Below are 13,028 nucleotides of genomic sequence, written 5' to 3' on the forward strand. Positions count from 1 at the left end.
TAACCCTGACCTTGGGATCTCTGGGACTGCTCTCACCTGGTTCTCCTCCTTACCTCAGTGACCGGTCCTACCAAGTGACATGGCGAGGCTCCTCATCCACCCCCCAACCTCTCCTCACAGGGTTAGGGTTGGGGTTGGGGTTGGGTTAGAGTTGGGGTTAGGGTTAAGGTTAGGGTTAGGGTTTTAGGGTTTTAGGGTTAGGGTTAGGGTTAGGGTTACCCCTAACCCTGACCTTGGGATCTCTGGGACTGCTCTCACCTGGTTCTTCTCCCTACCTCAGTGACCGGTCCTACCAAGTGATATGGCGAGGCTCCTCATCCACCCCCCAAACTCACCTCACAGGGTTAGGGTTAGGGTTGGGGTTGGGGTTAGAGTTGGGGTTAGGGTTAAGGATAGGGTTAGGGTTTTAGGGTTTTAGGGTTAGGGTTAGGGTTAGGGTTTTAGGATTTTAGCGTTAGGGTTAGGGTTACCACTAACCCTGACCTTGGGATCTCTGGGATTTCCCTCACCTGGTTCTCCTCCCTACCTCAGTGACCGGTCTTAACAAGTGACATGGCGAGACACCTCATCCACCCCTCAACCTCTCCTCACAGGGTTAGGGTTAGGGTTAGGGTTATAGGGTTTTAGGGTTAGGGTTAGGGTTTGGGTTACCCCTAACCCTGACCTTGGGATCTCTGGGACTGCTCTCACCTGGTTCTCCTCCCTACTTCAGTGACCGGTCCTACCAATTGACATGGCGAGACACCTCATCCACCCCCCAACCTCTCCTCACAGGGTTAGGGTTAGGGTTAGGGTTATAGGGTTTTAGGGTTAGGGTTAGGGTTTGGGTTACCCCTAAACCTGACCTTGGGATCTCTGGGACTGCTCTCACCTGGTTCTCCTCCCTACTTCAGTGACCGGTCCTACCAAGTGACATGGCGAGGCTCCTCATCCACCCCCCAACGTCTCCTCACAGGGTTAGGGTTGGGGTTGGGGTTAGGGTTAGGGTTCGGTTTAGGGTTTAGGGTTTTAGGGTTAGGGTTAGGGTTAGGGTTAGGGTTTAGGGGTTTAGGGTTAGGGTTAGGGTTAGGGTTAGGGTTACCACTAACCCTGACCTTGGGATCTCTGGGACTGCTCTCACCTGGTTCTCCTCCCTTCCTCAGTGACCGGTCCTACCAAGTGACATGGCGAGACTCCTCATCCACCCCCAACCTCTCCTCACAGGGTTAGGGTTAGGGTTAGGGTTTGGGTTAGGGTTACCCATAACCCTGACCTTGGGATCTCTGGGACTGCTCTCACCTGGTTCTCCTCCCTCCGTCAGTGACCGGTCCTACCAATTGACATGGCGAGACACCTCATCCACACCCCAACCTCTCCTCACAGGGTTAGGGTTAGGGTTAGGGTTATAGGGTTTTAGGGTTAGGGTTAGGGTTTGGGTTACCCCTAACCCTGACCTTGGGATCTCTGGGACTTCTCTCACCTGGTTCTCCTCCCTACCTCAGTGACCGGTCCTACCAATTGACATGGCGAGACACCTCATCCACCCCCCAACCTCTCCTCAAAGGGTTAGGGTTAGGGTTAGGGTTATAGGGTTTTAGGGTTAGGGTTAGGGTTAGGGTTACCCCTAACCCTGACCTTGGGATCTCTGGGACTGCACTCACCTGGTTCTCCTCCCTACCTCAGTGACTGGTCCTACCAAGTGACATGGCGAGGCTCCTCATCCACCCCCCAACCTCTCCTCACAGGGTTAGGGTTGGGGTTGGGGTTGGGGTTAGAGTTGGGGTTAGGGTTAAGGTTAGGGTTAGGGTTTTAGGGTTTTAGGGTTAGGGTTAGGGTTAGGGTTACCCCTAACCCTGACCTTGGGATCTCTGGGACTGCTCTCACCTGGTTCTCCTCCCTACCTCAGTGACCGGTCCTACCAAGTGATATGGCGAGGCTCCTCATCCACCCCCCAACCTCACCTCACAGGGTTAGGGTTAGGGTTGGGGTTGGGGTTGGGGATAGGGTTAGGGTTAGGGTTAGGGTGTTAGGGTTTTTAGGGTTAGGGTTAGGGTTAGGGTTAGGGTTTTAGGATTTTAGGGTTAGGGTTTGGGTTACCACTAACCCTGACCGTGGGATCTCTGGGATTGCTCTCACCTTGTTCTCCTCCCTACCTCAGTGACCGGTCCTACCAAGTGACATGGCGAGGCTCCTCATCCACCCCGCAACCTCTCCTCACAGGGTTAGGGTTGGGGTTAGGGTTGGGGTTGGGGTTGGAGTTGGGGTTAGGGTTAGGATTAGGGTTAGGGTTAGGGTTAGGGTTAGGGTTACCCGTAACCCTGACCTTGGGATCTCTGGGACTGCTTTCACCTGGTTCTCCTCCCTACCTCAGTGACCGGTCCTACCAAGTGACAGGGCGAGGCTCCTCATCCACCCCGCAACCTCTCCTCACAGGGTTAGGGTTGGGGTTAGGATTAGGGTTAGGGTTAGGGTTAGGGTTAGGGTTAGGGTTACCCCTAACCCTGACTTTGGGATCTCTGGGACTGCTCTCACCTGGTTCTCCTCCCTACCTCAGTGACCGGACCTACCAAGTGACATGGCGAGGCTCCTCATCCACCCCTTAACCTCTCCTCACAGGGTTAGGGTTAGGGTTAGGGTTAGGGTTACCCCTAACCCTGACCTTGGGATCTCTGGGACTGCTCTCACCTAGTTCTCCTCCCTACCTCAGTGACCGGTCCTACCAAGTGACATGGCGAAGCTCCTCATCCACACCCCAACCTCTCCTCACAGGGTTAGGGTTGGGGTTGGGGTTGGGGTTGGGGTTAGGTTTAGGGTTAGGGTTTTAGGGTTTTAGGGTTAGGGTTAGGGTTAGGGTTAGGATTACCACTAACCCTGACCTTGGGATCTCTGGGACTGCTCTCACCTGGTTCTCCTCCCTTCCTCAGTGACCGGTCCTACCAAGTTCATGGCGAGACTCCTCATCCACCCCCAACCTCTCCTCACAGGGTTAGGGTTAGGGTTAGGGTTTGGGTTAGGGTTACCCATAACCCCGACCTTGGGATCTCTGGGACTGCTCTCACCTGGTTCTCCTGCCTACGTCAGTGACCGGTCCTACCAATTGACATGGCGAGACACCTCATCCACCCCCCAACCTCTCCTCACAGGGTTAGGGTTAGGGTTAGGGTTATAGGGTTTTAGGGTTAGGGTTAGGGTTTGGGTTACCCCTAACCCTGACAATGGGATCTCTGGGACTGCTCTCACCTGGTTCTCCTCCCTACCTCAGTGACCGGTCCTACTAAGTGACATGGCGAGGCTCCTCATCCACCCCCCAACCTCTCCTCACACGGTTAGGGTTAGGGTTAGGGTTAGGGTTAGGGTTACCCCTAACCCTGACCTTGGGATCTCTGGGACTGCTCTCACCTGGTTCTCCTCCCTACCTCAGTGACCGGTCCTACCAAGTGACATGGCGAGGCTCCTCATAACCCCTTAACCTCTCCTCACAGGGTTAGGGTTAGGGTTAGGGTTACGGTTACCCCTAACCCTGACCTTGGGATCTCTGGGACTGCTCTCACCTGGTTCTCCTCCCTACCTCAGTGACCGGTCCTACCAAGTGATATGGCGAGGCTCCTCATCCACCCACCAACCTCACCTCACAGGGTTAGGGTTAGGGTTGGGGTTGGGGTTGGGGATAGGGTTAGGGTTAGGGTTAGGGTGTTAGGGTTTTTAGGGTTAGGGTTAGGGTTAGGGTTAGGGTTTTAGGATTTTAGGGTTAGGGTTTGGGTTACCACTAACCCTGACCTTGGGATCTCTGGGAATGCTTTCACCTGGTTCTCCTCCCTACCTCAGTGACCGGTCCTACCAAGTGACAGGGCGAGGCTCCTCATCCACCCCCCAACCTCTCCTCACAGGGTTAGGGTTGGGGTTGGGGTTGGGGTTGGGGTTAGGGTTAGGGTTAGGGTCTTAGGGTTTTAGGGTTAGGGTTAGGGTTACCACTAACCCTGACCTTGGGATCTCTGGGACTGCTCTTACCTGGTTCTCCTCCCTACCTCAGTGACCGGTCCTACCAAGTGACATTGCGAGGCTCCTCATCCACCCCCCAACCTCTCCTCACAGGGTTAGGGTTGGGGTTGGGGTTGGGGTTAGAGTTGGGGTTATGGTTAAGGTTAGGGTTAGGGTTTTAGGGTTTTAGGGTTAGGGTTAGGGTTAGGGTTACCCCTAACCCTGACCTTGGGATCTCTGGGACTGCTCTCACCTGGTTCTCCTCCCTACCTCAGTGACCGGTCCTACCAATTGATATGGCGAGGCTCCTCATCCACCCCCCAACCTCACCTCACAGGGTTAGGGTTATGGTTGGGGTTGGGGTTGGGGATAGGGTTAGGGTTATGGTTAGGGTGTTAGGGTTTTTAGGGTTAGGGTTAGGGTTAGGGTTAGGGTTTTAGGATTTTAGGGTTAGGGTTTGGGTTACCACTAACCCTGACCTTGGGATCTCTGGGACTGCTCTCACCTAGTTCTCCTCCCTACCTCAGTGACCGGTCCTACCAAGTGACATGGCGAAGCTCCTCATCCACCCCCCAACCTCTCCTCACAGGGTTAGGGTTTGGGTTGGGGTTGGGGTTGGGGTTGGGGTTAGGGTTAGGGTTTTAGGGTTTTAGGGTTAGGGTTTGGGTTAGGGTTAGGATTACCACTAACCCTGACATTGGGATCTCTGGGACTGCTCTCACCTGGTTCTCCTCCATTCCTCAGTGACCGGTCCTACCAAGTGACATGGCGAGACTCCTCATCCACCCCCAACCTCTCCTCACAGGGTTAGGGTTAGGGTTAGGGTTTGGGTTAGGGTTACCCATAACCCCGACCTTGGGATCTCTGGGACTGCTCTCACCTGGTTCTCCTCCCTACGTCAGTGACCGGTCCTACCAATTGACATGGCGAGACACCTCATCCACCCCCCAACCTCTCCTCACAGGGTTAGGGTTAGGGTTAGGGTTATAGGGTTTTAGGGTTAGGGTTAGGGTTTGGGTTACCCCTAACCCTGACCTTGGGATCTCTGGGACTGCTCTCACCTGGTTCTCCTCCCTACCTCAGTGACCGGTCCTACCAATTGACATGACGAGACACCTCATCCACCCCCCAACCTCTCCTCACAGGGTTAGGGTTAGGGTTAGGGTTATAGGGTTTTAGGGTTAGCGTTAGGGTTTGGGTTACCCCTAACCCTGACCTTGGGATCTCTGGGACTGCTCTCACCTGGTTCTCCTCCCTACCTCAGTGACCGGTCCTACCAAGTGACATGGCGAGGCTCCTCATAACCCCTTAACCTCTCCTCACAGGGTTAGGGTTAGGGTTAGGGTTACGGTTACCCCTAACCCTGACCTTGGGATCTCTGGGACTGCTCTCACCTGGTTCTCCTCCCTACCTCAGTGACTGGTCCTACCAAGTGACATGGCGAGGCTCCTCATCCACCCCCCAACCTCTCCTCACAGGGTTAGGGTTGGGGTTGGGGTTGGGGTTAGAGTTGGGGTTAGGGTTAAGGTTAGGGTTAGGGTTTTAGGGTTTTAGGGTTAGGGTTAGGGTTAGGGTTACCCCTAACCCTGACCTTGGGATCTCTGGGACTGCTCTCACCTGGTTCTCCTCCCTACCTCAGTGACCGGTCCTACCAAGTGATATGGCGAGGCTCCTCATCCACCCCCCAAACTCACCTCACAGGGTTATGGTTAGGGTTGGGGTTGGGGTTGGGGATAGGGTTAGGGTTAGGGTTAGGGTGTTAGGGTTTTTAGGGTTAGGGTTAGGGTTAGGGTTAGGGTTTTAGGATTTTAGGGTTAGGGTTAGGGTTATCACTAACCCTGACCTTGGGATCTCTGGGATTGCTCTCACCTGGTTCTCCTCCCTACCTCAGTGACCGGTCCTACCAAGTGACATGGCGAGGCTCCTCATCCACCCCCCATCCTCTCCTCACAGGGTTAGGGTTGGGGTTAGGGTTGGGTTTGGGGTTGGAGTTGGGGTTAGGGTTAGGATTAGGGTTAGGGTTAGGGTTAGGGTTAGGGTTAGGGTTACCCGAAACCCTGACCTTGGGATCTCTGGGACTGCTCTCACCTGGTTCTCCTCCCTACCTCAGTGACCGGTCCTACCAAGTGACAGGGCGAGGCTCCTCATCCACCCCCCATCCTCTCCTCACAGGGTTAGGGTTGGGGTTGGGGTTGGGGTTGGGGTTAGGGTTAGGGTTAGGGTTTTAGGGTTTTAGGGTTAGGGTTAGGGTTAGGGTTAGGGTTACCACTAACCCTGACCATGGGATCTCTGGGACTGCTCTCACCTGGTTCTCCTCCCTACCTCAGTGACCGGTCCTACCAAGTGACATGGCGAGGCTCCTCATCCACCCCCCAACCTCTCCTCACAGGGTTAGGGTTGGGGTTGGGGTTAAGGTTAGGGTTAGGTTTAGGGTTTAGGGTTTTAGGGTTAGGGTTAGGGTTAGGGTTAGGGTTAGGGTTAGGGTTAGGGTTACCCCTAACCCTGACTTTGGGATCTCTGGGACTGCTCTCACCTGGTTCTCCTCCCTACCTCAGTGACCGGTCCTACCAAGTGACATGGCGAGGCTCCTCATCCACCCCTTAACCTCTCCTCACAGGGTTAGGGTTAGGGTTAGGGTTAGGGTTACCCCTAACCCTGACCTTGGGATCTCTGGGACTGCTCTCACCGAGTTCTCCTCCCTACCTCAGTGACCGGTCCTACCAAGTGACATGGCGAAGCTCCTCATCCACCCCCCAACCTCTCCTCACAGGGTTAGGGTTGGGGTTGGGGTTGGGGTTGGGGTTGGGGTTAGGGTTAGGGTTTTAGGGTTTTAGGGTTAGGGTTAGGGTTAGGGTTAGGATTACCACTAACCCTGACCTTGGGATCTCTGGGACTGCTCTCACCTGGTTCTCCTCCCTTCCTCAGTGACCGGTCCTACCAAGTGACATGGCGAGACTCCTCATCCACCCCCAACCTCTCCTCACAGGGTTAGGGTTAGGGTTTGGGTTAGGGTTACCCATAACTCCGACCTTGGGATCTCTGGGACTGCTCTCACCTGGTTCTCCTCCCTTCGTCAGTGACCGGTCCTACCAATTGACATGGCGAGACACCTCATCCACCCCCCAACCTCTCCTCACAGGGTTAGGGTTAGGGTTAGGGTTATAGGGTTTTAGGGTTAGGGTTAGGGTTTGGGTTACCCCTAACCCTGACCTTGGGATCTCTGGGACTGCTCTCACCTGGTTCTCCTCCCTACCTCAGTGACCGGTCCTACCAAGTAACATGGCGAGGCTCCTCATCCACCCCCCAACCTCTCCTCACACGGTTAGGGTTAGGGTTAGGGTTAGGGTTAGGGTTACCCCTAACCCTGACCTTGGGATCTCTGGGACTGCTCTCACCTGGTTCTCCTCCCTACCTCAGTGACCGGTCCTACCAAGTGACATGGCGAGGCTCCTCATAACCCCTTAACCTCTCCTCACAGGGTTAGGGTTGGGGTTGGGGTTGGGGTTGGGGTTAGGGTTAGGGTTAGGGTCTTAGGGTTTTAGGGTTAGGGTTAGGGTTAGGGTTAGGGTTACCACTAACCCTGACCTTGGGATCTCTGGGACTGCTCTTACCTGGTTCTCCTCCCTACCTCAGTGACCGGTCCTACCAAATGACATGGCGAGGCTCCTCATCCACCCCCCAACCTCTCCTCACAGGGTTAGGGTTTGGGTTGGGGTTAAGGTTAGGGTTAGGTTTAGGGTTTAGGGTTTTAGGGTTAGGGTTAGGGTTAGGGTTAGGGTCTTAGGGTTTTAGGGTTAGGGTTAGGGTTAGGGTTAGGGTTACCACTAACCCTGACCTTGGGATCTCTGGGACTGCTCTTACCTGGTTCTCCTCCCTACCTCAGTGACCGGTCCTACCAAGTGACATGGCGAGGCTCCTCATCCACCCCCCAACCTCTCCTCACAGGGTTAGGGTTGGGGTTGGGGTTGGGGTTAGAGTTGGGGTTAGGGTTAAGGTTAGGGTTAGGGTTTTAGGGTTTTAGGGTTAGGGTTAGGGTTAGGGTTACCACTAACCCTGACCTTGGGATCTCTGGGACTGCTTTCACCTGGTTCTCCTCCCTACCTCAGTGACCGGTCCTACCAAGTGACATGGCGAGGCTCCTCATCCACCCCCCAACCTCTCCTCACAGGGTTAGGGTTAGGGTTAGGGTTAGGGTTACCCCTAACCCTGACCTTGGGATCTCTGGGACTGCTCTCACCTGGTTCTCCTCCCTACCTCAGTGACCGGTCCTACCAAGTGACATGGCGAGGCTCCTCATAACCCCTTATCCTCTCCTCACAGGGTTAGGGTTAGGGTTAGGGTTACGGTTACCCCTAACCCTGACCTTGGGATCTCTGGGACTGCTCTCACCTGGTTCTCCTCCCTACCTCAGTGACCGGTCCTACCAAGTGACATGGCGAGGCTCCTCATCCACCCCCCAACCTCTCCTCACAGGGTTAGGGTTGGGGTTGGGGTTGGGGTTAGAGTTGGGGTTAGGGTTAAGGTTAGGGTTAGGGTTTTAGGGTTTTAGGGTTAGGGTTAGGGTTAGGGTTACCCCTAACCCTGACCTTGGGATCTCTGGGACTGCTCTCACCTGGTTCTCCTCCCTACCTCAGTGACCGGTCCTACCAAGTGATATGGCGAGGCTCCTAATCCACCCCCCAAACTCACCTCACAGGGTTTTGGTTAGGGTTGGGGTTGGGGTTGGGGATAGGGTTAGGGTTAGGGTTAGGGTGTTAGGGTTTTTAGGGTTAGGGTTAGGGTTAGGGTTAGGGTTAGGGTTTTAGGATTTTAGGGTTAGGGTTAGGGTTATCACTAACCCTGACCTTGGGATCTCTGGGATTGCTCTCACCTGGTTCTCCTCCCTACCTCAGTGACCGGTCCTACCAAGTGACATGGCGAGGCTCCTCATCCACCCCCCATCCTCTCCTCACAGGGTTAGGGTTGGGGTTAGGGTTGGGGTTGGGGTTGGAGTTGGGGTTAGGGTTAGGATTAGGGTTAGGGTTAGGGTTAGGGTTAGGGTTAGGGTTACCCGAAACCCTGACCTTGGGATCTCTGGGACTGCTCTCACCTGGTTCTCCTCCCTACCTCAGTGACCGGTCCTACCAAGTGACAGGGCGAGGCTCCTCATCCACCCCCCAACCTCTCCTCACAGGGTTAGGGTTGGGGTTGGGGTTAGGGTTAGGGTTAGGTTCAGGGTTTAGGGTTTTAGGGTTAGGGTTAGGGTTAGGGTTAGGGTTACCCCTAACCCTGACTTTGGGATCTCTGGGACTGCTCTCACCTGGTTCTCCTCCCTACCTCAGTGACCGGTCCTACCAAGTGACATGGCGAGGCTCCTCATCCAACCCTTAACCTCTCCTCACAGGGTTAGGGTTAGGGTTAGGGTTAGGGTTACCCCTAACCCTGACCTTGGGATCTCTGGGACTGCTCTCACCTAGTTCTCCTCCCTACCTCAGTGACCGGTCCTACCAAGTGACATGGCGAAGCTCCTCATCCACCCCCCAACCTCTCCTCACAGGGTTAGGGTTGGGGTTGGGGTTGGGGTTGGGGTTGGGGTTAGGGTTAGGGTTTTAGGGTTTTAGGGTTAGGGTTAGGGTTAGGGTTAGGATTTCCACTAACCCTGACCTTGGGATCTCTGGGACTGCTCTCACCTGGTTCTCCTCCCTACCTCAGTGACCGGTCCTACCAAGTGACATGGCGAGACTCCTCATCCACCCCCAACCTCTCCTCACAGGGTTAGGGTTAGGGTTAGGGTTTGGGTTAGGGTTACCCATAACCCCGACCTTGGGATCTCTGGGACTGCTCTCACCTGGTTCTCCTCCCTACGTCAGTGACCGGTCCTACCAATTGACATGGCGAGACACCTCATCCACCCCCCAACCTCTCCTCACAGGGTTAGGGTTAGGGTTTTAGGGTTTTAGGGTTAGGGTTAGGGTTAGGGTTACCCCTAACCCTGACCTTGGGATCTCTGGGACTGCTCTCACCTGGTTCTCCTCCCTACCTCAGTGACCGGTCCTACCAAGTGACATGGCGAGGCTCCTCATCCACCCCCCAACCTCTCCTCACAGGGTTAGGGTTAGGGTTAGGGTTAGGGTTACCCGTAACCCTGACCTTGGGATCTCTGGCACTGCTCTCACCTGGTTCTCCTCCCTACCTCAGTGACCGGTCCTACCAAGTGACATGGCGAGGCTCCTCATCAACCCCCCAACCTCTCTTCACAGGGTTCGGGTTGGGGTTGGGGTTGGGGTTAGGGTTGGGGTTGGGGTTAGGGTTAGGTTTAGGGTTAGGGTTAGGATTAGGGTTTTAGGGTTTTAGGGTAAGGGTTAGGCTTAGGGTTAGGGTTACCCTAACCCTGACCTTGGGATCTCTGGGACTGCTCTCACCTGGTTCTCCTTCCTACGTCAGTGACCGGTCCAACCAATTGACATGGCGAGACTCCTCATCCACCCCCCAACCTCTCCTCACAGGGTTAGGGTTGGGGTTGGGGTTAGGGTTAGGGTTAGGGTTAGCCTTTTAGGGTTTTAGGGTTAGGGTTAGGGTTAGGGTTAGCCTTTTAGGGTTTTAGGGTTAGGGTTAGGGTTAGGGTTAGCCTTTTAGGGTTTTAGGGTTAGGGTTAGGGTTAGCCTTTTAGGGTTTTAGGGTTAGGGTTAGGGTTACCCGTAACCCTGACCTTGGGATCTCTGGCACTGCTCTCACCTGGTTCTCCTCCCTACCTCAGTGACCGGTCCTACCAAGTGACATGGCGAGGCTCCTCATCCACCCCCCAACCTCTCCTCACAAGGTTAAAGTTAGGGTTAGGGTTAGGGCTGGGTTACTCATAACCCTGACCTTGGGATCTCTGGGACTGCTCTCACCTGGTTCTCCTCCCTACCTCAGTGACCAGTCCTACCAAGTGACATGGCGAGGCTCCTCATCCACCCCCCAACCTCTCCTCACAGGGTTAGGGTTGGGGTTGGGGTTGGGGTTAGGGTTGGGGTTGGGGTTAGGGTTAGGGTTAGGGTTAGGGTTTTAGGGTTTTAGGGTTAGGGTTAGGCTTAGGGTTAGGGTTACCCCTAACCCTGACCTTGGGATCTCTGGGACTGCTCTCACCTGGTTCTCCTCCCTACCTCAGTGACCGGCCCTACCAAGTGACATGGCGAGGCTCCTCATCCACCCCCCAACCTCTCCTCACAGGGTTAGGGTTAGGGTTAGGGTTAAGTTTAGGGTTACCCTAACCCTGACCTTGGGATCTCTGGGACTGCTCTTACCTGGTTCTCCTCCCTACCTCAGTGACCGGTCCTACCAAGTGACATGGCGAGGCTCCTCATCCACCCCCCAACCTCTCCTCACAGGGTTAGGGTTGGGGTTGGGGTTGGGGTTAGGGTTGGGGTTGGGGTTAGGGTTAGGGTTTTAGGGTTTTAGGTTTAGGGTTAGGGTAACCCCTAACCCTGACCTTAGGATCTCTGGGACTGTTCTCACCTGGTTCTCCTCCCTACCTCAGTGACCGGTCCTACCAAGTGACATGGCGAGGCTCCTCATCCACCCCCCAACCTCTCCTCACAGGGTTAGGGTTGGGGTTGGGGTTAGGGTTAGGGTTAGGTTTAGGGTTTAGGGTTTTAGGGTTAGGGTTAGGGTTAGGGTTACCCCTAACCCTGACCTTGGGATCTCTGGGACTGCTCTCACCTGGTTCTCCTCCCTACCTCAGTGACCGGTCCTACCAAGTGACATGGCGAGGCTCCTCATCCACCCCTCAACCTCTCCTCACAGGGTTAGGGTTGGGGTTGGGGTTGGGTTTAGGGTTAGGGTTAGGGTTAGGGTTTTAGGGTTTTCGGGTAAGGGTTAGGCTTAGGGTTAGGGTTACCCCTAACCCTGACCTTGGGATCTCTGGGACTGCTCTCTACTGGTTCTCCTCCCTACCTCAGTGACCGGCCCTAACAAGTGACATAGCGAGGCTCCTCTTCCACCCCCCAACCTCTCCTCACAGGGTTAGGGTTAGGGTTAGGGTTAAGGTTAGGGTTACCCTAACCCTGACCTTGGGATCTCTGGGACTGCTCTTACCTGGTTCTCCTCCCTACGTCAGTGACCGGTCCTACCAATTGACATGGCGAGACTCCTCATCCACCCCCAACCTCTCCTCACAGGGTTAGGGTTGGGGTTGGGGTTGGGGTTAGGGTTGGGGTTGGGTTTAGGGTTAGGGTTAGGGTTAGGGTTTTAGGCTTTTAGGGTAAGGGTTAGGCTTAGGGTTAGGATTACCCCTAACCCTGACCTTGGGATCTCTGGGACTGCTCTCACCTGGTTCTCCTCCCTACCTCAGTGACCGGCCCTACCAAGTGACATAGCGAGGCTCCTCTTCCACCCCCCAACCTCTCCTCACAGGGTTAGGGTTAGGGTTAGGGTTAGGGTTACCCTAACCCTGACCTTGGGATCTCTGGGACTGCTCTCACCTGGTTCTCCTCCCTACGTCAGTGACCGGTCCTACCAATTGACATGGCGAGACTCCTCATCCACCACCAACCTCTCCTCACAGGGTTAGGGTTGGGGTTGGGGTTGGGGTTAGGGTTGGGGTTGGGTTTAGGGTTAGGGTTAGGGTTAGGGTTTTAGGGTTTTAGGGTAAGGGTTAGGCTTAGGGTTAGGGTTACCCCTAACCCTGACCTTGGGATCTCTGGGACTGCTCTCACCTGGTTCTTCTCCCTACGTCAGTGACCGGTCCTACCAATTGACATGGCGAGACACCTCATCCACCCCCCAACCTCTCCTCACAGGGTTAGGGTTGGGGTTGGGGTTAGGGTTAGGGTTAGGGTTAGGGTTTTAGGGTTTTAGGGTTAGGGTTAGGGTTAGGGTTACCCCTAACCCTGACCTTGGGATCACTGGGACTGCTCTCACCTGGTTCTCCTCCTTACCTCAGTGACCGGTCCTACCAAGTGACATGGCGAGGCTCCTCATGCACCCCCCAACCTCTCCTCACAGGGTTAGGGTTGGGGTTGGGGTTGGGGTTAGGTTTGGGGTTGGGGTTAGGGTTAGGGTTAGGATTAGAGTTTTAGGGTTTTAGGGTAAGGGTTAGGCTTAGGGTTAGG

This window comes from Amia ocellicauda, chromosome 2 (assembly GCF_036373705.1).
Source record: "Amia ocellicauda isolate fAmiCal2 chromosome 2, fAmiCal2.hap1, whole genome shotgun sequence".
NCBI classification, from domain to species: domain Eukaryota; kingdom Metazoa; phylum Chordata; class Actinopteri; order Amiiformes; family Amiidae; genus Amia; species Amia ocellicauda.